The sequence below is a fragment of the Pyrgilauda ruficollis genome, unplaced genomic scaffold, assembly GCF_017590135.1.
Source record: "Pyrgilauda ruficollis isolate IOZ18807 unplaced genomic scaffold, ASM1759013v1 scaffold2, whole genome shotgun sequence".
In the NCBI taxonomy this organism is placed as follows: domain Eukaryota; kingdom Metazoa; phylum Chordata; class Aves; order Passeriformes; family Passeridae; genus Pyrgilauda; species Pyrgilauda ruficollis.
Genome location: NW_024519206.1, coordinates 15,098,255 through 15,121,526, shown reverse-complemented (window position 1 = coordinate 15,121,526; position 23,272 = coordinate 15,098,255).

Below are 23,272 nucleotides of genomic sequence, written 5' to 3'. Positions count from 1 at the left end.
CCGATGTTTAGACAGATATTTAGGAGGGTGAAAAACTGTTATCAGTCTGGAATTAAAGCTAACACAATCTTAAACTTTTATTTATTTAATTAATTTATATATTTTGTGTGCAGAATAGATCATGTTAATATGCAAATCCTTCACATAGGATTGTCCATTAGCTGCAAAAATGTTCAGCTGTGTCCTATATGAAGCTAGAATTCACTGCAGCTAAAAGTCATAGGAATGACTTGCAGAAGTAAAGAACACAGATTTCACCATGGATATTTTCAATATGAGAAAGAAAATGCTAAGAACTTCTCTAGTTGAGATCCCCTATTTAGAAGTTTTGCCTTTTCTGTGAAAACAAGAGGATATTCTAAGACTGAACTGAATCTTACAAAATGGGTGAACACAGTCAACATAAATTTAAATATTGCATAGTAGCAGCTCTGTGTCTTGCAATTCTTCTGGTTAAAGTTTCTGGTCTGGTGTTAGTTAAAGTTGAGGTTTGCTGCAAAAGAGCATTATTTAGTCTGCCTTCAATGATGCATGGGATCACTGTCTGTCTTCATTTGGTGGTATGTATTTGTATTTTCCAACCAATGACCTTTATACACCTTCAATTTTCAAATAATGTAAAGGTTTAAAACTATTTGCTCCATCTCAGGGTAAATTGAACATTTTAAAAGCGCATTAAAATATGAGTTGCATTCTGTAAAGAAAGCCAGTCTTCAATATTCGCGTAATGGTGCTAACTAAACAGCAGTAGTAATTCCAAAACTCAGAGAAACACACCATTTAAATGAAAGTTTGAGATACCTTTTCAATTCAGGAGATCAATAGGTGGAGCAAAAACCCTGGGATTCCCATCCTTCTTAGTACCTGCACATTCAGTTATTTGCTTTAAAAGAGCAGATTATTTGACAATATTGGTGGAGTATTTGCATCAAGGTAATTACCTTATTAGAAACAAAATCTTCATCCTTAGGGAACCTTTTTTACACCTCAAAATTATATAGCTTCTCAGGGAATTTAGAAAATTATTTTTAAAATAATATTTGCTGAAAATTTTGTTAAATATCTCTAATTTTTGACATGGGTTTGTGTGTCCAATCAAGAACAAATTCCAAAGCAGAAGTTCAAATAACATGATTGTAACTAAGAAAATTGATGAAATATAAATTTACAAGAATGTGTAGCTAAAATAATGGAGCAATACTGAAGCTTAGCAGAAACTACTAAAAGAAATCTTACCCCTGAATCTTTATTAACACTGTATATCTAGTGTGGATGCAGTGCAATTTTATCTTGAACCCAGGGATTATTGCATAGATTGAAAATGGAGTCAAAGTTAGAGAAAAGAATGTACAACATGACAAAAGGAATCTTAGCTTGCCATCAAGACATCTTGTTATAAATTGAGTCAGACAGATCAAAAGTTATCGCTTTGTTTCTGTGCTATATCTTGTAGCACAGCTCTTAGACATTGAACATAGAAAACGAGGTCCACAAGGCATATTTATGAGCTGAAAACCTACACAAAACCTACAGAAATCCTCAAAGATAGTTTTCTCAGAAATTTCAACACATTTAACACACATTTCTATACATTCTGGCATCCCTCTTTTGCTCTATGTTACTTTTCTGATTATAAAACTATATGATATGTAACTGTATGATAACAGTTTTTATTTGCTGTTGGCAAACATTATTTTAAGCATTTTATAACACACATTTATTAAATTATATTTGCTCTGAAATACTCTTGCTTACATGGTAGGCAATAAGGGGAAAAAATGCATCCTTCCGTTCTCACTTCAGCTTAAATATCATCAAATACAGTATCACCAGCTCAAGAACAGGTAGGACACTGAGTGAGAATTAGTATATATTAGCAAATGATCCAGCAGTCTGATCTCATCAGTGATGAACACACAGCCTGTTTCTCTGTTTAAAGATCATTAGAAAAACCATCAGCCCTATTAATGCATAAAATTCTCTGTATTGTTGTCACATTTCTTCTTGTATATACCTTTCACTGAATGAAAGCATAGAAAAATTGTCTGTGTATTCCTGTTTTCTATGAAATTTATCATGGCAATACTCTTCAGTTTTCAGTTTACATGCCTCAGTTATTTTGATATAACTTTGTCTAATCTTCTGATGCACCTGCAAGCTTCCTGTTTGCTTTCTAGTAGTCAGGAAGGCAAAGCAGAAACTTCTTGAGAAGCAGCCGGTTGGTCTAATGAGATATTTAGAAACAGGATGCTTCCAAAACAATGGGTTGAAATTTCTGTTGAAACACATCATTTCTGTTAGGTTTCCTCAACTATGAACTTTAGATTGAGGCACAAATGTGATTAACCCTAAAACTCTACCCTTTGAGTAGTATTCCCACTGATTCTCTAGCATTCAGCAGCGTCTTATAGTAGAATTGCAGTGGTCACTTTTCAAGGCTCAGCATTTGCCTCAAGTTATCAAACCATTATCTACATGAAATAATGAGAGCAACAGGACTCAAAAGATTTTAGTTCCTGAAAATGAGAAGGAAAACCTCTCAAGTCTCAAAAAAAAAAAAGGCTATTCCTTTCTTTAAGTTCATGGACATGTGTGAGAGTCTCAAATACTAAACAAATTGCCAGTGTGATCATGTTCAAAAGTGAAAATACTTGGTTACTTATAGAACATTGTGCCTTTTAAGTGTTTTGCATATGTCTCCTCTTCCAGGTTGCAAAAAAACCCCGATACTCACAAGATTTTGAACTGAGATTTAGATAGCAGCTGGAAGCCAGTGATAGGTGATCCATGTGAAGTCAAATGAATTTCTTGTATGTCTTAGAGGTTAATTTAGCAGTAATCCAGAAAAGCAATCTGTAATTTCTTCAGCTGCAAATAAAACCTGTTTCTGGTTATCAATGGTTCTGACCTTGAGACTATTGTACAAAATCTGAGTAACTAGTACTACTATTGATTGAAAAGACACAGAGCCATGGTGAAACCACAGAGCACATCAAGGACATTTAAGTCCATGAGAGAGTGCTGTAAACCCTGAATTTACATCGCGACAGACGCAGCTAAGCAGGGAGAGGTTTCTCTGAGTTTGGTGTTTTTTCAGGCATACTTGCTCCCTGAGCATTCCTTCCACTTGGGTTTAGCTGACTGCACTTTGCTGTGCAGGGTATGGTAATGCCACTTCTAGGTCAACTACAACTCTCTTTGCTGTAAAAACTTGCATTGAATTCTGCTCCTGGATACCTCAACTTTATTCCATTTTCTAAGCTTCTTTGTGAATTAGGCCTTAATGAATGTCCAAAAGACACACTGAATTTAGGTGATTTGGTGCTTAAATGTATACCTGTCTCAACCCTGAACATAAGGAATAAACAATATTAATACAATTGGGAAATATGCCTCACAGGAAAAAGCATGTTTCCTTGTTTAGAAAGTAAACAAACAAATAAATAAATAAATAAATTCTATTAATGAATAATGCAAGGCCAAATAAATGCACATGTGCCTGATCCAAAACACATTAATTTTCTATTGAACATTTAACAGGAAAGCAAAGAAAATGACTTCAGGTGTAAATGAAAAAATAAATAAAACTAAACAAAGTTTTCTTTAGAGACATTTAAACACTAAGATCAAAGAAACTGCCTAGTACTCTTACTAAATTACAGGCAGCCAAGACTGTTTTGCAAGCACAATATTCGCAGTGGAATTTCCAATACTTTTTTGCCCTGATTCAATGCTCTAAGAAGCTCATTATTTCAAGTCCTAGCTAGCTGCAGAGAAGTTATCTGAGAGTTAGGCTGACATTGATAATACATTAAAAAGCTTAGAAGCACATTCTACAGCACCTACTTATGGTAGAGATATTTGTAACATGAAGCAAATAAAACTATTAAAGTATTCCTGCCTTTGACATCTTTAGCCATTCAAAGCTGAGAGGAAAAAGAAAACAGAAAATCTTGTCAAAAAGTAATATTTTAAAATGTCTCATAAAGAAGAGACATTGCATGATCTTTCCCTTTGCTGCGGCAGTCACGAAGGAGCAGAAACAGTCAGCTCTGAAGTGAAGAAATGCGTATAGAATATGATTTATTTCCCAAATCTAAGGAAGCATCATACCAGTTATAGAGAAAATTAATATTCTCTCTCCAGCCCAGGCAATGACAGAAGAAATGGTGTTGTCCTTTAACAGAGACATTAGCCAAAATTCCTCAAAGTGTCAAAGTGTTTAATGATTGCATGCTCTGCATGGTACAATCTTTCATAAATTTGTATTGCTACTGTAACCAGACGAGCTACTTCTGCACTTCTGATCAGTAGATACATCTTCTAATATATACTTTTGGGGCTTTGATTGACCCATAATACTCAACAAGATGTTAAAAGTACACAGAAAAGAAGAAACATGCAAGAATATTCCATAATTCTGTTTTATGCTTAAGTTTTTAAGACTACTTAAATATCATAATATAAAGCCTTATACAAAGTCCCCTTTCCCCCCAAAAACAGGTTCAGTGAAAACAGGTGCAGTGACAACCTTTTCTTTTGTTTTTGTAAAATGTCAGTGAAAAAAACTCCTAGGACTGTAAAAGCCAAGTATTTCCTAGTCTTGTTTCTTTTATGTTTGCTTGTGCAATTTTCAATATGTTTTACATGAGTCCATCCAGAAACTTATTCTTTGCATTCACAGTTAATAAAAATTAAAAGAGGACAGGAACATACACAGTTGTTCTCTGCTCATGTTTGCAGCATGCTTGGCCTTACATGGGTCTAGATTCAGCTGCCATTTGGAAGATTTTTTGTACAGCCTTAAGGGCAGGGTGCACTTCTCTGAAATTACAGTTTCTGTAGAGGTTGATAGGGTAGCAGCAGTTGTTTTCAGTCATCAGATGCACTAATAGAATTAATTTCACAAGTCACATCTAAACTAAAGTACTCTTTACGGGCAGTCAGTCAGAATTTCAGGACCACCATGTGGTCTGCCACAAGGCACAAGTGGCCTGGAGTTTATACACTGCCACTGTGATGCAGTAAAGAAAAGATGTATGTGAGTAGTCAGGGCAAATGTGCTACAGCCAAGGTATTTCAGAATAGACAGGAAAGTGACTAGATATTGGTAAGATCTTATCTAGAATACCAAAAATATAGAATTATGGCTATGAAAACAAAGAGGAAATTCAAACTACAAAAAGATACAGATAAGAGCTATGTGAATAAGTGAGAAATATGTGAGAATATTGAAAGGGGTTTCTTTGCTTATTCTAATCAAACAAAGGCTGAGATAGGTGTATGCTGCCATCAGGAAGTACAGCAGTGGTAAACACTAAAGAATTAATGCTAAAATTGATATTGATACCAGAAGAATAAACTGGTATGTTTTTTCAAGAGTAAAATTCTTTTGTTAATTAAAAGACATTTCACAGTGTTACAGCAAGGAGCATCTGGAACCATTCTTCAAGTAGAGCAATGATTGTAAAAATATATCTGATAGATCTGGATCCTTTTATTGAGGCATTATATGATGTGTACCCTCTGATAACAGGGGAGTGGTCCCAATGCCTCAACCTTTCTTCATTTCTGTCTCTATGTTTCCCTCTTAATTTTGTTCATCTGAAACATACAGGCTGTGTTTGCCACTGCCACTGCCTCTTCAGCAGTGTCTTGTATATAGAGCAAAACAGAAATAATGGAGACAGTTATTACAAAACAAAAGTTTAAAAAATTGTAGTGCTGTTCTGCTATTAACAAGGCTTGCTGAGAAAAAACTAGGGCAAATGACAGTCAAGAGGTATTTGACTTTCACGTAATTATATTATTTTAAAGTGAGATACATACATATATATATATATATGCACACAAGAATCTAGTAAGCATCAGCTGGCACATCTATTTAGCTATTCAAATATATTTTATCTGACAATGTTGATTTCTCACATTTATTTCTACTCACTGGGCATAGAATTGACTGCATTATGCCAATGTTTGCCATGTTAACTATTTCTAAAGGTTACCAACTACGTAATCATATATGACATGAAAAAGTAGTTGAATTTCACTCCCCAGCAAACTGAGTTCTGAGTCATTGGTACTTCCTTCTGCTGTAAGCTGTAAGTAAACCACCCCCTACACTACCCCCAGTGTACATGTTAGAGAAATAAAAAAGTCAAGTAGATATGCCATTCTTCTTCATTTGTATATGAAAGAGCTGTGAGGATGTTACTCCCTTTTGGTTGCAAAACAATGCTCAAATGCCCTCCTGCAAAAACTTCACAGAAACATCCTGACCTCTTCAGATGCTTTTTGTTCAAATATTTTCAGTTGAATAATGAAAGCCAAAGGCTTATGATGCATCTCCTAATTAAGACAAACAGCATTCATTTCCATTTTTAAATGCTATGTATTATTTTGCCTCCATCTTTCTTCTTTTTCGCTTTTCACTGTATCCCAACCATCAAATATAAGACTTCAGATTCTCCTCAAAACAAAGGCCTGCACAGCTGTTACTTTGCAGCAAGCACATTGTGGGCCCCATCCAAAGCTCATTGAAGTCGCAGTCTTTCAATTGACTTCAAAAGGCTTTGGATAGACTCCTTTCTTAAGCTATATCTTAATATGTGATGCATTTTTAAAGCTGGAAAACCTTTAATGCACTGACGTTTCTGCAGTTTATTATAACAGAAGATACAAGAAAAATGTGCAAACAAATGGACTGAGTTAATTCTGCACAAAGTGTTAATATGAAATGTATTCTTATGATTCTGCTGCCAACTACTTTTAATATCCTAATAATGTATTGTTACTCGGTGACAATACAGAATAATTTTAAATCCCCATTCATAAGGACTCCAATTATAATCTAATTCAGCTCAGATTAACTATGCTTTGATGGCAATTTCCTTATACAAAAAAAAAATTAGTCTAAGATAATGCACTGCAAATATAGTTTCAATGCTAATAAAAGGCAGTTTAACAGCCTACAGAAGTTCATTCTGACTACCTTTTCATTGCAATGATAAACAGTACATAAAGCACTTCAATTACATATTTAATGTAAAATACAAAGTTGTAACATAAAATTTAGTCAAACCACTGATAACTTCTCTTTAGGTATCCAATTTTTTCAATAAATAAAATTGGATTTTTGCTGTTTCTACAGAACTATGACAGAGTTGAGATCGGTGTTAGCAATGTCACTACATATGCATCTGTTTCATATAATAATTTCATTGCTATGAAAAACTGCAGCAGCTTTCATTGTTTAAAACTGAAGCAGCTGTAAGTGGGACATTTCAGTTCATTACTGCTTCAGCCAAGCTTTGCACTGAAAATTATTCAGTAAACTTTCATGACAGCTTTTGATTTTTGCTGTAACTTACAACACTCTTTTACTGCCATAAGTTGCTTTCTTGCAATAAATGTAAAATGATATGGAGCTACATTGCTTATGCCAGCTCAAGATTTGATCCAAAAGCTGATTCTGACATCAAGGCCCTGGCAGAAGGACATATCATAAATCTAAATGAAGAATTACAATAACAATATCTGCTGAATGTTTTAATCTTAGTGGTATACTAAATAATTCCTTTCACTGGAGTGCAAGGATTACAATGTCTGTAATCTTTAATATTAACTTCTAATTTACATTTTTTTCATTCATCAAAAAGCAGTAATTATACTCCAACCTTCCTCTGTTTTTTTAACTACTGTTCAAGAGGAAACTTATGGATGCGTGAAATCTTGTGAGTGATACATAGCAGAGGCAACCAGAACTTCACTTCTTGAAAAATTCTGTCAGTTTGGATTTTGTATTCCAGAATAAGCAAGAAAGGGGTGAAAGGGAATTCCTCTGAAACTCTTTTATGCAAACAAGAGTGACCAGAAAGCAGCCTAGTTGTGACTGACAGCTTTGATTAAAGGAGCCTGCATGGCAGTTTGTTATGTTTTATATCAAGCAGACAAGTGGACTGGTCTTCTTTATCCCCATGTAGACTAGATGACTAATTACAGGGACAAAATCTCCTCTAAGAATTTTTCTGTTCATTTTCAGAAACAAATGTCCCTTAAACCTGATTAATTTTATGACGGTTGTAAAGTTGGTCTGAAAATTGTCCGCAGAAGACCTAGATCTGAATTCCCACTTAGAATCAGAGACATGGAATAGGATTTTTGACCTGCATCTTCTTCTCTGAAAATCATCGATTTAAAAAAAAAAAACCAATTTAATTTGAACAGGTTCTTTCAGACACGACAAATTGTGCCACTGACAGAGGAAATCTATTTAAACATACCCAAATGTAATACATTTTCCCTTCAGTGATCCAAACCAATTCATACACAAAGAGAACTCTTAAAGGTGAAAGACTCTCTCACAATGAGCCTATGCTATAGTCAAGATATGTTTACACATCTTTTCTTATTAATGGCTCAATTTAATCCCTTAATCTGAACAAATCACTCTACGGAAAGTATAACCTTTTGAATAAACATTGAGTTTGCTTAATCTTTTTTAATTGTTGATCATCCCTCTTACTTTTTGAACACTTTCCTTCCTCAATGATTTTACTGAAATGAAATGTTGCAATTTTCTCCAAATTTGAATTGAATCAGTGACTTTCATTGTTTGTGTTTTTTTCCCCTGTGGTATAAATCTAATCCATTTTGAAAGGAAAATGGGGATGATAACGAACCAGGCTTTAAAATAGCGGAATAAAAAAATTTATTTATGCTGTAAACTGTGGAGTATGTCCCTTTGGTAACTGCCATTTTCAAAGTCCTTTCAGTATCGGAAATGAGATTTTTCAAACTAATTACCCACTGACGACAAAAGAGAGAACAAAAGCCTTCTGGGTTTTGGTTACTACGCCCCAGTTCCAGGAAGGCAGAGGGTTATACTGCTAACCAGCAGATGGAGACACAGTACTCTTCTTGGATGTTACGTGCCATTCATGGAGTCACATTTCCTAGCCTCTCACTTGTACATGCTTTCGAGTTTAAATTTCAATTCAAATACTTGGGTTGGGGGTTTTTTTGTATCAGCTGAAATGCTACCAAATAGTTTTATTTATAGATCCCAAATGAATATTTGAAACTACATTCGGTTTGAGAAAGTCCACAAATTCCAGTTCAAAATTTGACTTCTCTCAATACTCTTAAACATTAAAATGCTTTCCCTGAAATACTCCCATCCACAAACTCAATAGTTTTCTTGATAATTGAAAATACGAGTTTACAAATTATCTGAAACAATTTTTTAAAAGAGTAGTGAGAAAAATAGATTTTCCATGGGTTGCAACCATGAAGAATCTTGAAATGATTCATCAGCACCTCTGAATCCTGTGCCTTCAGATACTCAACACAGAGTTTTATCAGTTGCGTGAAATAGCACCGGAATTGTCTCTGATTTTTACTTTGACTCCAGAGAAACACATTGGCTACTCATTCTCTCAAACCAGAAAAATGAAGCAAAGACTGCCATATTTATTCTAATAAAAATTGTAAGTGGTGCATCAATTATTCTAGTCCCTTGTGTGTCTAATGCCTAGAACACTAGAATATTTCCCCCTTCTTTTTTAAGAGTTGCCATTTAAAAATTCTGAGTTAACTTATATGCTAAATTCTGGAAAATAGCGAGAATATTTTCTCAAGCAAGATTGTTTCCTCAAGCATGATAGTAAGTCAGAGTAAATAACCAAGACTGAAGAGAACAGAAATAAAAGCACAGTTTATGGTTACGCAACAAATCTACCAGTGACTGTTTCTCATATGTTTGAAGCAAAATGGCTTAGCCAGAAGGTTTGATGGAAATCAAAAGACAGCTAGAAACCTGCAGGATCAATAACAAGAAGGTTTTTTCAAGGTGATTAGACTTAAATCCCAGAATTCCATATTTACAAAGGCTTGATTCAGCTTTAGGGCACCAGAACTCAAACCATCCCTCACTAAATAGATCATACTGGTAGGAAGTAACGTGTGTGAGAGAGTAGGGCTTGTTATTAGGGATGTAAGGGGGCAAAGCACAAGCTACATGTTTCTGAGTATGTGGTAGAAACTTTGAACTTTCTCTCTCTAAAACATGGATTTATTTCATGACACAATAGAAAAGGATAAAAATTCAAATAGAAAAAGTACTCTTTTTCCAAAACCGGTGAAATAGAACTCTCCTCAAGAAATGTCACATGAAATCTGTTTGCAGATGATTTCCTAAAGCAATAACATATTATCCATCATGTTTCCATGACCCAGGATAATATCAACTACAGAAGTATATAGGATTTAATGTTGGTAGCTCTAAGAGAGACCTCCTGTAGCATACTGAAAGATATTAGCATTCTGTAGAAATCTAGCATTCTGTAGAAACAGAAAATGTAGTCAGAGTGAGTTCATGAGCTAATGGTAACTTTGGGTAACCTGAACTGTTCTTTTTTTTGAAGGAATGGCACGGACATTTTCTTTACGTTGGAGAAATAAAGGATTCAAAGTTGTATATTTTGTTACTTCTCATTAAAACTGTGCTAATAATAATACCAGCTTTCTAGAAGTCTTTATTAAGTGCAAAAATAATGTTCATTAGTGGATACATTTTTTCACAAAATGAAGAGGTAACATTTTTTCTAATAAAATTTAAATTTTGTTTCATTCAAGTCCTCATCAGTTATTGAGTGACCTTAGTTTATTTTCTGATAGATCATAAAACCAGACATTCCATTTTTAGAGCCATCGTATTCTGAGACATTATTAGCAGTAGTGGTATTATCCTCCTAACTGAAAAAAATTAGGACCATTGCCAAATTACACAGTATTTTTGTTCTTCAGCAGATACTGAGGAGTACAAAGTATAATAGGAGCCAAGGTTTTTTTGCATACTGCATATTTTCATTTTAGCTTCAGTCCTAAAACTTCATCTGCTTTCTGACTTCAAGTATCTATGCTAACAATTGCTTTTCCATTAAAGTCTCTACACACATGAAGAGAAAAAAAGAGGCATAAGAGCTATGACAGTGTTCAGGTCATCCATTAATTCTCTAATGAGGGAAACCTCAAAAACTAGCTGTTGTTGAAGTGGAACGAATCAGACTTAAAGGGATGGTGAATCTGATTTTTTATTTGCTGCTTTTTGCCTTCAGCAAATACTACTGAACAAATCCTTTTTCCCCCCAAAGGGATGGCTAGAGCTGGTTTTGGTTTGAATCTCTGTCAATATTTTTAATTCAGGCAAATATAAGTGATTAAGCTATGGTTTGAATAAGTTTGCCAAATCAGTCTTAAATAACAAAATTAATTCTGAGTTATTCAAGAAAACACATGAAAATAGAGATAGCAATAACTTCTCGTTTTTCTAGACATTTCAAGTATATTTTTGGTTTTCTTAAAAATATAAGGAAAAGAAGCTTTTCTGCAGCAGTAAGTGGAGTGCATGCATAGTTATGTCTACATTTCAACTCTCTAGGAAGGGTTAACAGGGAACATTATGAGCAGTGATGTTTAAGAAAGTGGTATAAGTTAACCTTTGCAACTATCAACACAGAGGCATTTCTTGCTCTGTGGTAACACTTCTGTTACAATAAAGCATGCTTAGGAACACATAGTCAAAACTTGTTGTCAATTATTTAGTATTCCCATAAACCATTAGATGGTCAAAAATATCTTTAATTGATTCCATCTCTACCTACACTACTTATTATTTATTAGTATAACAAACTTCTCCATGGGAACAGCTAATTGTACCTCCCTAGTGGCCACTTCAAGTGGAATAAGCATTGCACAGTGCTGCCTAAGATACTGCTGAAAGGTCTTCAGCATTTGGGATTTGATTAAAACTGTATTACATGTACACATCAGCAACCATTGCTAAAACAAAACACCAATCTAAAAAAAAAAATCCTTCTGCTATACTGCTTAACACAATTGAAAAGCCTTGCATGTATGGAAAGAGGAGGATGGGAGAGTCTCCTATCTCTTCCCTTCCCACACCCCCAAAAATAATTTTGTAATAGAAATAATACAGCATTATCTTATCGATGAGAAGGGAAAGTGTGCACCCTACCAGCTGCACTGTGGGAGAGACCTTTTCCTCTGACATATATGTTTCACAGCTATCTACCACTGTCTAAGCTGAGTGATTTTGTTTCCCTTCTTCATCTTTTCTTTTTTTAAGAATCTTTTTTTTTTTTTTAAGACATAATTCTTAATCTTATCTATAGTACAAATATTAATTCTTAATCTTATCTATAGTACAAAAAGACAGATGTTATGGCAATAGTAAGCCACACCATGTTTAAATTTTTCTGTGACAAGCTATTCCATTGGCAATGTTTCACAAAGGAAGATTTCAACAATACAACATACCCTGAGACATGCAGGTGAGTTGCAAATACTGCTGAATGATATTAACATAAGAGCAACTACACTATGTAGATCATTATAAACCATGATTTTAAAGATAGATATTACACTGATTATTGGATTAAAAGTTTACCAAAAATGAACAGGTATTCTATTCAATTAAATTAGTGGGGTTTTGTCACACTCAGAAACCCTTTGTTGAAATGAGTAATCTCTGAACATCTTTTAAGAAGCTATTTAAAATACACCTGGCTGATTTGGAACACTCTTACTCATTCTTTTGGGGTTGGTTTGTTGGATTGATTGTTTGTTTGTTTGTTTGTTTTAAGCCAAGTGGCATATCTGGGAGTGATCTTTCATGCAACAGTTAAGAGACATATTTCAAAAACTGGATTCTAACCCCGCAGAAAGGATGCCCAGACTACATATTTGAAAGTAGATCGACAATATAATTGCGGCACTGGGTTTAGATCACAGGAAGAGTAAAACCATCTTATCCAGAATAAGATCCTCATTTTTTTCAAAATAGTCATGGGTAATACAGTCAGTAAAAATGACCTCAAAATATTGATTGTCAGGAACCTTAAAGGTAAAAATAAACTCTGGCAATACTGATGAACCTGCACGCAAAAACTCCACCATTGTTTCCAATTGAAAGTGCCATGTTCCAAGCCATATGTTGATCACCAGCCAGGCTGCTTTACTGTCTATACAGTCCTTTAATTCAAATTGCCTTCCATTTGAATCTTCCTACTTAAAAATAAGAATAACTCTTTGCTATTCTTTCCCTACCTTTTCTTTTTCCGGTGTTCTAAATTTATGAAAATGCACATTTTTAAAAAATATTATTTCTTGTGAAATTAAGTTGTTTTCTTTTTTCCTCTTCTTCAGCAGCAAACTAGAATTAAAACTGCCAGAATGTATGCAACATTTAAAGTAATGTGGAGCAATGAAGAGATCAAAAATGAACAAAAATTCAAGTTCAAGGTACTAGCAGAAAAAGCTGAGTTACCAGGTATGGTGGGCAAACATTACAAAGGTAGGAATAAAAGCAGAACATTAAATTCTAGACAGAGATGACAGAAACAAGAGCTATTTAACATTCATCAGCAAAAAATGACAGGAGTAACGAAGCATTATTTTGAGAAAGAAATGCCGTACTTTCTGCAAATGTGCTTAATTGCAGGGTTTTGGTGCAAACAGTTGTTCCTTATGTTAGGTCAGTGGCATATTTCAAATATACAGTCAAGACCTGTAAAATTGGAGAATCAGGATCTCAGTTCTTAGATGCTGGAGTTGCTTTGCCTGTTGGAAGGTGTGGCTCTTACTATTCACAGCACAGTGTTGCTCACCAAGACTGCAGTAGGTATCTAATAAGCAACACTTGCTGCTCAGCTGCGATTGCAGTAACTGCTTCCTAAGAGCAGGAAGGATCATGGAGTGCCAAATGCTGAGACTGTGACAGTTTGCACAGTAAGAGAGGTAAAATCTTCTCCGCGTGGAATCCTTGCTAACACCAGTGGAATAAAACTGAAATGAAATGTGATGTTACCGATTGTCCTTGCAGTGCCTCTGACTGGGAAAGCTGTTGTATCTGGGTAGTGATGACTGATATTTTGCATTATCTGCACATCTAGGTAGAGTTTCTGCTTGTGTGCAGGTCAGACATACACTCACAGGACATACACTGTAGGGTTGCCCTGCACTTGCATAAGTTACCGCACAGAATTGCAGTGGGCTGTCCGTGCACAGCACCAAACTTTCTGCATTGGCCATGGAGTATCCTTCAAACTAGGCTCTCCAGCTGTATCAGGTCACATCCTGAGGTGGCAGAGAGGCCAATACCTACTGTAGCAAACAGATCTCATGGGATGTTGCAAAGAGAAAAGGTTATTACTATTTGCTAACACAAGCTTAAATGTAATTTTAGGACTAATATTCAATTTTATCTCTTTAACCATTTTTAAAAGAACATCAGGCATTTAGGTAATTCCATTAGCTTATTTTCTGAAAAACCTGCCAGCCTAATGTTGATCAGACTTAATTTTCTGTGTATGAGAGGTAGAAGAGTATAATTCCTACCCCAATGCCCTACTGCCCATACTTGCTGCTGTTCTAATTTCTCCTACAAAAGCAGTAGAAGCAATGAATAAAAACAGGGCATAACACAGATCTTAATGTATTTTTACCTACTATAATGGGTAGATAGATGGCATCAATAAAAATTGGAAATAGCTTTCTGATACCTTAGTATTCACAAAGAATTGATAAACTAAGGAAAGCTTAAACTCATCCCTGCCTCTTAATTGCTTCTCTTTGTGGGTTTTACCTACAGTAAACAACCTTTCTATTAGTTCCCAAAAATCTGTGAGATATATAATAGCCCTTTAACAGAATTGGTTTTGAATGACAATTTCAACATTTTTAGTAATCACTTTTACTGACTATTTTACTTCAAAATCTGTTAAAATCTGTTGGTTTATTGCAATCATTTTTTCTCTTGGGAGGAGGAGCTAAAACACTGCTCTGTAACTGATCCCACTATTACTGCTAGGAATATTGTTTTGACAACATTAGCCTGACTCTACCAATTTTACTGGATGATCTTTGCCATGCCTTCCAGCTGCCATGTGACTAAGGCAAAAGTAGCATATCAATATATGCCTCCACTAAAGATGTCTTATGAGGTATAATTGTATTAGCTTGTTTTAAAAGTAGAACTAATTTTAAAAATCAGAATCTTCATTCCATAAAAAGTCCTGTATCTCAATGAATATTTTAACCCTGTGGATATGATGACAAAATACAAATACACAAACATTTTACAAAAACAATTTGACAAATTCAAGATGCTTGTAAACCAATGTGCTTTCCACTGAAAATGGAGCAAAAATCTTTGGAAGAAATGAGCTTTAGAGCTAGGGAGAATATGCTCTCTTCATCTTGACAAGAAATCTAAAAATAGAATTTCCTCCAGATTATTACTTCACCAAACAAACTTGTTTTCATGACCCATCACATAATTAAAAACTTTCCCATCTACTATGAAAAATGCAATTCTGTGTGTTCTAAATACCTAATAATAGGGGAAAGTCTCTGTAAAACCCAGGCAAACCACTTGATTGTGTATAGATTAACATATCTGGCTCAGTCATAATGGTAGAAATACGGAAACCCAGAGGGAATTGTTCTGCTGTTATTAGGACTTGCTATAAATAAAATATGAAGCATATATTCCAAGAACAAATCTCCATTAGGATTACAAAGAGGTATCTAAATGAAGAGAGAATTCTCTTGCTTACAGAGCATACTGAAACAGAAAATCATTGTAAACAAAAAAATTACTAATAGAACATTTTTTTCTGAAAATATTTATGAATTTTACAACAGAATACTGTTTTCACTCTTGAAAGACTCCACCCAGTCAATGTCTCAGACAGTACCTACATTAATTTGCCCTAATATGTTTTTAATAAGGATCATAATACCTAAAGCAAGCACAAATGTACGCTAGGTGGAGAATGGATTGAGAGCAGTCGTGAGGAGAAGGACTTGTGGGTGATGGTTGACAATAAGCTGGACATGAGCCAGCAGTGGGCACTCACAGTCCAAAAAGCAAATCATTCCCTGGGCTGCATCCAAAGCAGCATGGCCAGCAGGGAGAGGGAGGGGATTCTGCCCCTCTGCTTCCCTCTGGTGAGCCCCCACCTGAGCACTGCATCCAGCTCTGGAGTTCCCCAGCACAGGCAATGTATGGTCCTGCTGGAGTAAGTCTAGAGGAGGGTCACAGAAGATCAGAGGGCTGGAACAGCTCTCCTGTGAAAACAGGCTGAGTTGTGGTTCTTCAGTCTGGAGAAGAGAAGACCTTGGAGCAGCCTGCTGGGGCCTGATGGCAGCCCACATCAGAGCTGGAGAGTGGCTTTTTACAAGAGGTGTAGTGCCAGGAGAAGGGGGAGCAGCTTTAACAGATAGGGCAGCTTTAGATCAGATATTGGAAGAAATTCTTCACTGTGTGGGTGGTGAAGCACTGGAAGATGTTGCTCAGGGAAGCTGTGGTTGCCTTGTCCCTGGAGGGGCTCAAGACCAGATTGGAGAGGATATTGTAAAATGTGGTCCAGTGGACGGTGCCCATACCGATGGCAGAGGGGTTGGAACTCGATGAGCTTTAAGATACCTTCTGACCCAAACAATTCTGAGATTCTAAAACTCCATAAAGAATAAAAAAAAATAATTTTTCTTTTTAAATGAGGGCTAAGTGTGGGTTAAGATGACATTTAAAAACCCAATCCAGAAGCTAGCAAGATTAACGAGCAGAAAAGCAAGAAAAATATGTTTTTTCAAAACACAAAAAGTCTGCTTAAAAGCTGTAACTGAAAGCCCTTCTTAGGTTTACAGGACTAGTTTCTAACACAACATGCTGAAAAAACTGCAAGAGGTAAGCAGTATGTTCATGAGTAATCAACCAGATAAAGACAGAGTAAATGCTATTAAATAAAAAATAAAAAAAAAAAATTTTTTAAAACTAAAGAGTAGTCATTTTTTATATAGCAATATTTATATTTCTATTTATTATATTGTAGTAGTAGTCATGTAAAACAAATCAAAATCAATTTTTTGGTAACAAATTCTTAGCTATTCCTCAATAACAATAGCAAAATCAAAATCTCATTAGTAAACCTTTCTAAAAGAACCCCGAAACAAAACAGATTTCCCACAAGTTTCAGCGTTCTCAACTGACTGACCTGTTATGCCTCAGCCCTAAAATACTGTGCCTCATCAAACTAGAGACCTAGTTATGTCCAGGACAAATCAGATATGTCTACAGAAAACACCTTGAACAAGAGCAGTTTCTTCAATATATTCTTGCTCTCAGTAGCAGCAAAATCTCCAAGGATCTCCAGCTCTCCAACATCCTTTCTCTTCACTGGACAACTTCAGAGCAGAAAACATTTTCTTCTCATTCTATGAAACATCTTTTTCCTAGTCTAAATTTTCTTATTTAAATAACTTTTTGCTTCCTAGCCTAGCCTAGGGTCAGATTATGCATCCATTTAATCTCTAAACCAGTTTTTATCTGCCAGTTATTTGCTTGCCACTTTTCCCTCATCACAACTGCATCTCCACAGCTTCTTTTATCACCTGGAAATTGGATACAGCAGGATTTCAAATACTCTCATTCACTTGACAGCAGAAATCAACACAGTTTTCTTCACAGAAGTGTCCTTTCTTTAATAACACCTCAAAATCCCCTACAAAGAGAGAAAACAGGGATGAGATGACCTTAGATGAAGAATTCCATGAGTGAGACAAGAGCTGTCTATCTTTCCATTCTGCTTGTGGCAGAGCACAGGGAGAGACATTCATCATAATGGGTTTGTTGAACAATAATAATTGCTGATAGTAATTAAAGTAAGCAAAACAACACATGGGCTAGGTCGAAACGTTCCTATCATTAAAATCATTAAAAAAAAGTGCTAATTTACTTTTACATATATATGAAATCTACAAGAAACTCTATAAAGATTCAATGACTGCCATATTATGCTGGCTTTTTTATGATTTCAGAGTTCCATTATTATCTTCAAATGTTCAATGAAGACTTTGCTGCTATTCCATTCTTATTTTGTTTAAAATATTACTGTCTTTTTCTTTAGAGAAAAAAAAAAGTGAGATGAAGCTTATTTTTATTTAATTGTACAAGTTCTCTAAAATATTCTTGGATGTTTTCTTTTAAATGAAAAATCTATCAGTGAAGTTCTGCTTTCTTGTGTGTTTCAGTTGTTTTGTGAATAAGTTATTCTTGGATGCTAAGCTACTATTGTAATATCCATCACAGTTTTCAATATGACAAAGTTACAAAACACTGGCCAACAGAAAGGACTTCTCATTTTTTAGCCTTCAATTCTGAGAGATAACGTCCAAAAGGATTTCACAGATATGTCTCATATTTGCCCTGAGGCATCAGTTCATATTTCAAAAATTATCTACTTTAGAAAACTCAGTTATCCCACTGTTCTGGTGCAGAATGTAGAGAAGAATATTTTTTTTAATCCATTTTGGGATAATTTACCCTTTTAAAACAATGCTCATGAAAGAACATCAAAAATGTATAAAAATAAAATGTTTGCATGCACACACATTCATATATAGTTGCACATACACACACACATGTATATAAAGTCCTGTTGAAGACTTAAGCTTACAGACCATGTCTTCTCCTTAATTATGATTTATCACGAAAATGTTTTCATTCTGTCTGTCCCATTTCATTGGAATACAGGCATCTCATCTGTCTCAGCAGCTGCAGAGAAAGTGCTGAAAAAGTGGGAGGTCATTTCACTGCCCATTATTTCTCTGCAAATTTAGCTGTGGGGAGCAACAAGAACAAATTTGCTCCCGTTGAAAAGAAGCCACATATCTGTAGATAACTTGTCTCACTGATGGTTTTTAGAGGATATAAAAAATACAGTAAATATGACTGAATTAAACTACAGAGAGCGCTGGGGAAACTGGGTACAGGTCCACCCCTTGATGATAAAAAGTATTGTCTTAGCTCCATCCATTCATGCCCACACACGATACAGGTCACATATACTTCAGTTGTTTCAGCAGATTTTGGTAGATAGTATCATTTTCAGTCAGACTTGGATCCAAAAGCTCTTCTCCATGCAAAGGAATGCTATCCAAGCAATGTTGCAGAAAAACATTAACCAAATAACACACACCAACAATAAGAGGTCAAAAACGACTCTTTCACTTACTGTTAGAAATAACACTGGTTTTCAGCTGCCTAAGATGTATGTAGGAATATACTTGTGAAGATTTCCACCCTAACCAAAGAAAAGGTATCTCCATTAAAAAATAATATTGGTAATATTCTGTCTGTTCTGTACATGTGTTGACCTCTATGCCTGCTCTGAGAAGAAGAAATAATAAAACAGAAAACAGAAAGATATAAGAGATGACTAGTAGCAACTTCCTAAGTTCTTACTTCAGAATACTTGTTGACTGATAAAACTTCCTGGTACTGGAATAGGGAATTATTATTATTATTTTATACTGAAAGTAATTACTGTATTTTCTTTTAAAGGGTCTGAGATCAGTGGTTATCCAGCTAAGTATGTTTATTAACTAATCTGCTTAAGTGATATCCTCTTCAAACAGCAGCAGGGTCCAGCTAGGAAAAGGCTGACAGAATCAATTATCGTCTGACTGACAATATTCACCAATACAGTCACTCTGCTTACAATTTCTTCTGTTTTATTTGAGAATATTTTCTTAAAACTGTGGTTTGGTTGCAGATTTATTGTTTGTCACCCATCTACCACCTTGATCACAATGTCAGGGACAGATCCAGCCATACTGTGAAAGGGAGCAGTGACACAGAGATGCAGCTGCAATCAAGTCAGGTGACACGAACCAGCAGTGCTAATTGGAGGGGCTGTGACTGGCTTATCCACCCCAAATAAATCCACCCCGGGATAATCCTTTATTTTATGTCCGGCTGACAGGTTCCTGTGCAATAACTTTTAAAAGAATCTTGGGAGTGTGAGGTAGATTTAAGGATGATGTTTTGCTGGTTTTATTATCATCAAATACTTGCTTTCCTGATGCCACTGGCTTCAGGAAGGACTTTTTATTGTGGAAGGTTTTACTCTAAGTATAGGTGGCAGAATCTGATCCAAAAGGATTTAAACAAACTTTTGTGTTTTCGTATTATTTGAGTCATGTTTTTCCTGCTTTCCCTTTTAACACTGGGTTTGAATTCAAGTGTCATTTCCAAAGAAACTGCTATGATAATCTGTGGTGAGCTGATTAATAGCACTTACGCAAATTTCAATGACCACAAAGTTGTGAATGTGTCTGTGTGAGTGATCTACTTCTTATAAAGTGAATGAGTCTTCTTTCACATATTTAACAATACTCAGAATTCCCTTCTCTTCCCCTTCCTCTCTGCATTCACTCTGAAGTCCTCTCTTTCTCTCATTTGTTGTTGTTGTGGCAAAGTTATGTTTTTCTATACTATTTCCACTCGCCCACAGTTAATCATTTATGGTCTTTTCCACTGCAAACATGCAGAAAACACGTAAAAAGGAAGTCTGTTATCACACAATCAGCAACTCCGATTACAGCTTGATCAGAATTGACATCATTGTGGTTTCATTAGCGATATTAGATAAGTGCAAACTATTTTCAATCTCCTTTTTTTTTGCCTTTTGCAATGTCAAAGGAGACACTCACCCTGCCCCAACTGGTTCTGTTTGACAGTGACAGGATTGCATAAAGGATTCCTTTCACTTACCATCTCAAGACCATTTTACGTGCCAAACAAATCAAATCTACACATCTCTCACCATCTTTATCAACCTGCCCAGGCAAACTGTTGGAAGCATTACAACCTTTGACTTGTTAACTTATTTTTCTCTCTTTACAGCCTAAAGCAACTCTTAAAACGTAGAGGATGTACGTGCAAACAACTAAATTTTGCAATATAAGTACTGGGGTAGAGAAATTCTCCCACTGACAAGATCTGATGATGAAGATAATCTTCGCCCCCTGTGTTTCATGTTACATAGTCTACCTAAGTTTGGCAGATATACTTAAACCAATTTTTACAGTAAAAATAAAATAAGTACTCATCCCAGGAGATTTTTTATTTTATTCTTAATATTTTTCTTTTGTTACTTCTATAGTTACAGAAACTGAATGAGAAAAAGTGCTCTCAAGTGGGGAATCCTGGATCTGTTAGAAAAATAGCTTTTTGCCAAGGAAAAAACTGTGTTATTAATTTTATAATATCTATTTTTAATTATAAAACACTGTTACAAAAAACTTCTTCAACACTTTAAAAAGAAATGAGACAGACCCTGGCTGCAAATATGATTCTTCAAATTTGTCTTTCTGTATGAATTTTTTTCTGCTGTTGACTTTTGTGAAGAGCAACACCACCCTGAGTTACAGCAAGAGCCTGCTTATTCCTCAGATGTTTCCCACTAGACTGAATAAGGAATGTTTTTTCACAGACTAACAAGAAGCAAGGCATTCTTTTTGAGGAGCCTGAGAAAACCCAGAGATCCTGGCAAAGGGAGATGAAACTCTGTGATCTGCTTAGAGCAAGGCCTGGGGAAAGTTTTTTAAGGCTTATGGGTACTTGAGCGTACACCTACAGGCATGTTTGGACATTGTAACCATTCAATATCTGATGGCTAAATTAAGATGTTGTTTGCTGTGGCATGGGGAGATCAGTCAGGAGATTAAAGATTCTATGCCTTGACTGTTTTCTCTCTCTCCTTGGGTAGTTACTACTGTTGCTGTCAGAGAGAGCATATGGGATTAGATGGAGCAGGTACAAACTACTGTGGTAGCTATTCTGGGCTTGGTCCACTTGAACTCCAAAGTACAACATCACGAGGAAGGATATTTGTAGCATTGCAAGATTATACCCTGAAGTCATACTTTAGAGACTCAGAAGACTAATGGATGTTCTTGTACCAAACTGGCTGGGAAGTAGAGTGGGATCCCATGACAGGTCCAATTTAAATATGCAAGTGGTCATGCACTAGGCAGTCAGCCTCATCTGTGCTACTTATATCAGTAATAATTAAACTGTTAAGTGAAGAGACTTTGGGAAAAGAAGACTGGATGTAAAGTAGCATTAAGTTTTCATTGTATTATTTGGCATAATATTCACAGTGAAATGTATATTTTAAATATTTCATAGAATCTGTATTCATTCTATAAAGAAGATGGGGATGGAAAGTTCCTTCTTTCCATAAAAGGAAGGAAAGGAATTTAGAGGAAGATGAAACATTGATTCTGGCTAAATATAGAATTTAGTCAAATATGGAAATTATTTAGAGATAGACGAATATTCAGCTAGGTAACTGTATGCAGAAAAGCAGCCTTCCTCCACATCAGCTCTAAAGCAAAACAACAAAACACAGTCCAGTTTGTCCTGCCTTGACAAGGAGAAAGGGCATCTGGAGGTTTCCCATGGGAATATTCTTTTCTTCAAAATGACGGACTTGAAATACCAGGAAAAGAAGTATAGAGTTCAAATGTCAGAGTGAAATCTACTAAAGGCAAACACTGCAGTCCCAAAAAAAAAGCACTGGTCAAAGTCAAGACAGCAATACCAAGACCTCTGCATGAGGTGAAATGAGCACACTTACTCCCATTAACTTTAAAATCCCAGCTGGATATAACACCTGTGCAGACACTGCATCTCTTCCTTACTCATATCTTTCCATAATCACCTCCTTTCATTTACCTATAACCTTCTATTCTCATCCAGACACACCTATTCTTTGATCTTCATTCAGGTCTTTCCCCCACTCACATACACTTCTCATTAGCAGAGAGAAGATGCATCTGACAAGGAGAAGGGTTTCTGTCTGCAATGGGAGTTCAGCTGTGTGAAGGAAGGGGCTGGGTCTTTGGAAGAGGAGATTAAAATTTTTTTAACAATACAGTAGCTTTGGGAAATAGATACATGTCTGAGTGGGGGAGGAGGTGGGAACAGGTAAGTGAGGAGAGCTACAAAGATATTTTCATACAGGTAAAGATAAACACAGTAAAACCATTGAAGTCTAATTTTGGAAAAACTTCTTAGAAGCCATTCCCGGCTAATTATTCTCCAGTAATAAATGAATAGAATAGTAAATGTTATTAGAATAATTTACTATTCATCAAGAATAAAAAATGAATAGAATAATTCATTATTCCCACATCCTTGTTCTTTGCAAGCTCTGGCAAGCTAACTAGGGCACTAGGAGGAGTGTCTCAGGAAGAACAGGGAAACAATGAACTCAGAACTTGGAAAAGAGGCTTTACTTTTAGGTGAAAAGTTCACATATCTATCAGCATTTTGTAATTGCACTACTGAGATGAACTATTACATTTGAGCCATATACATCTTGCCATACTGTGTAAAACC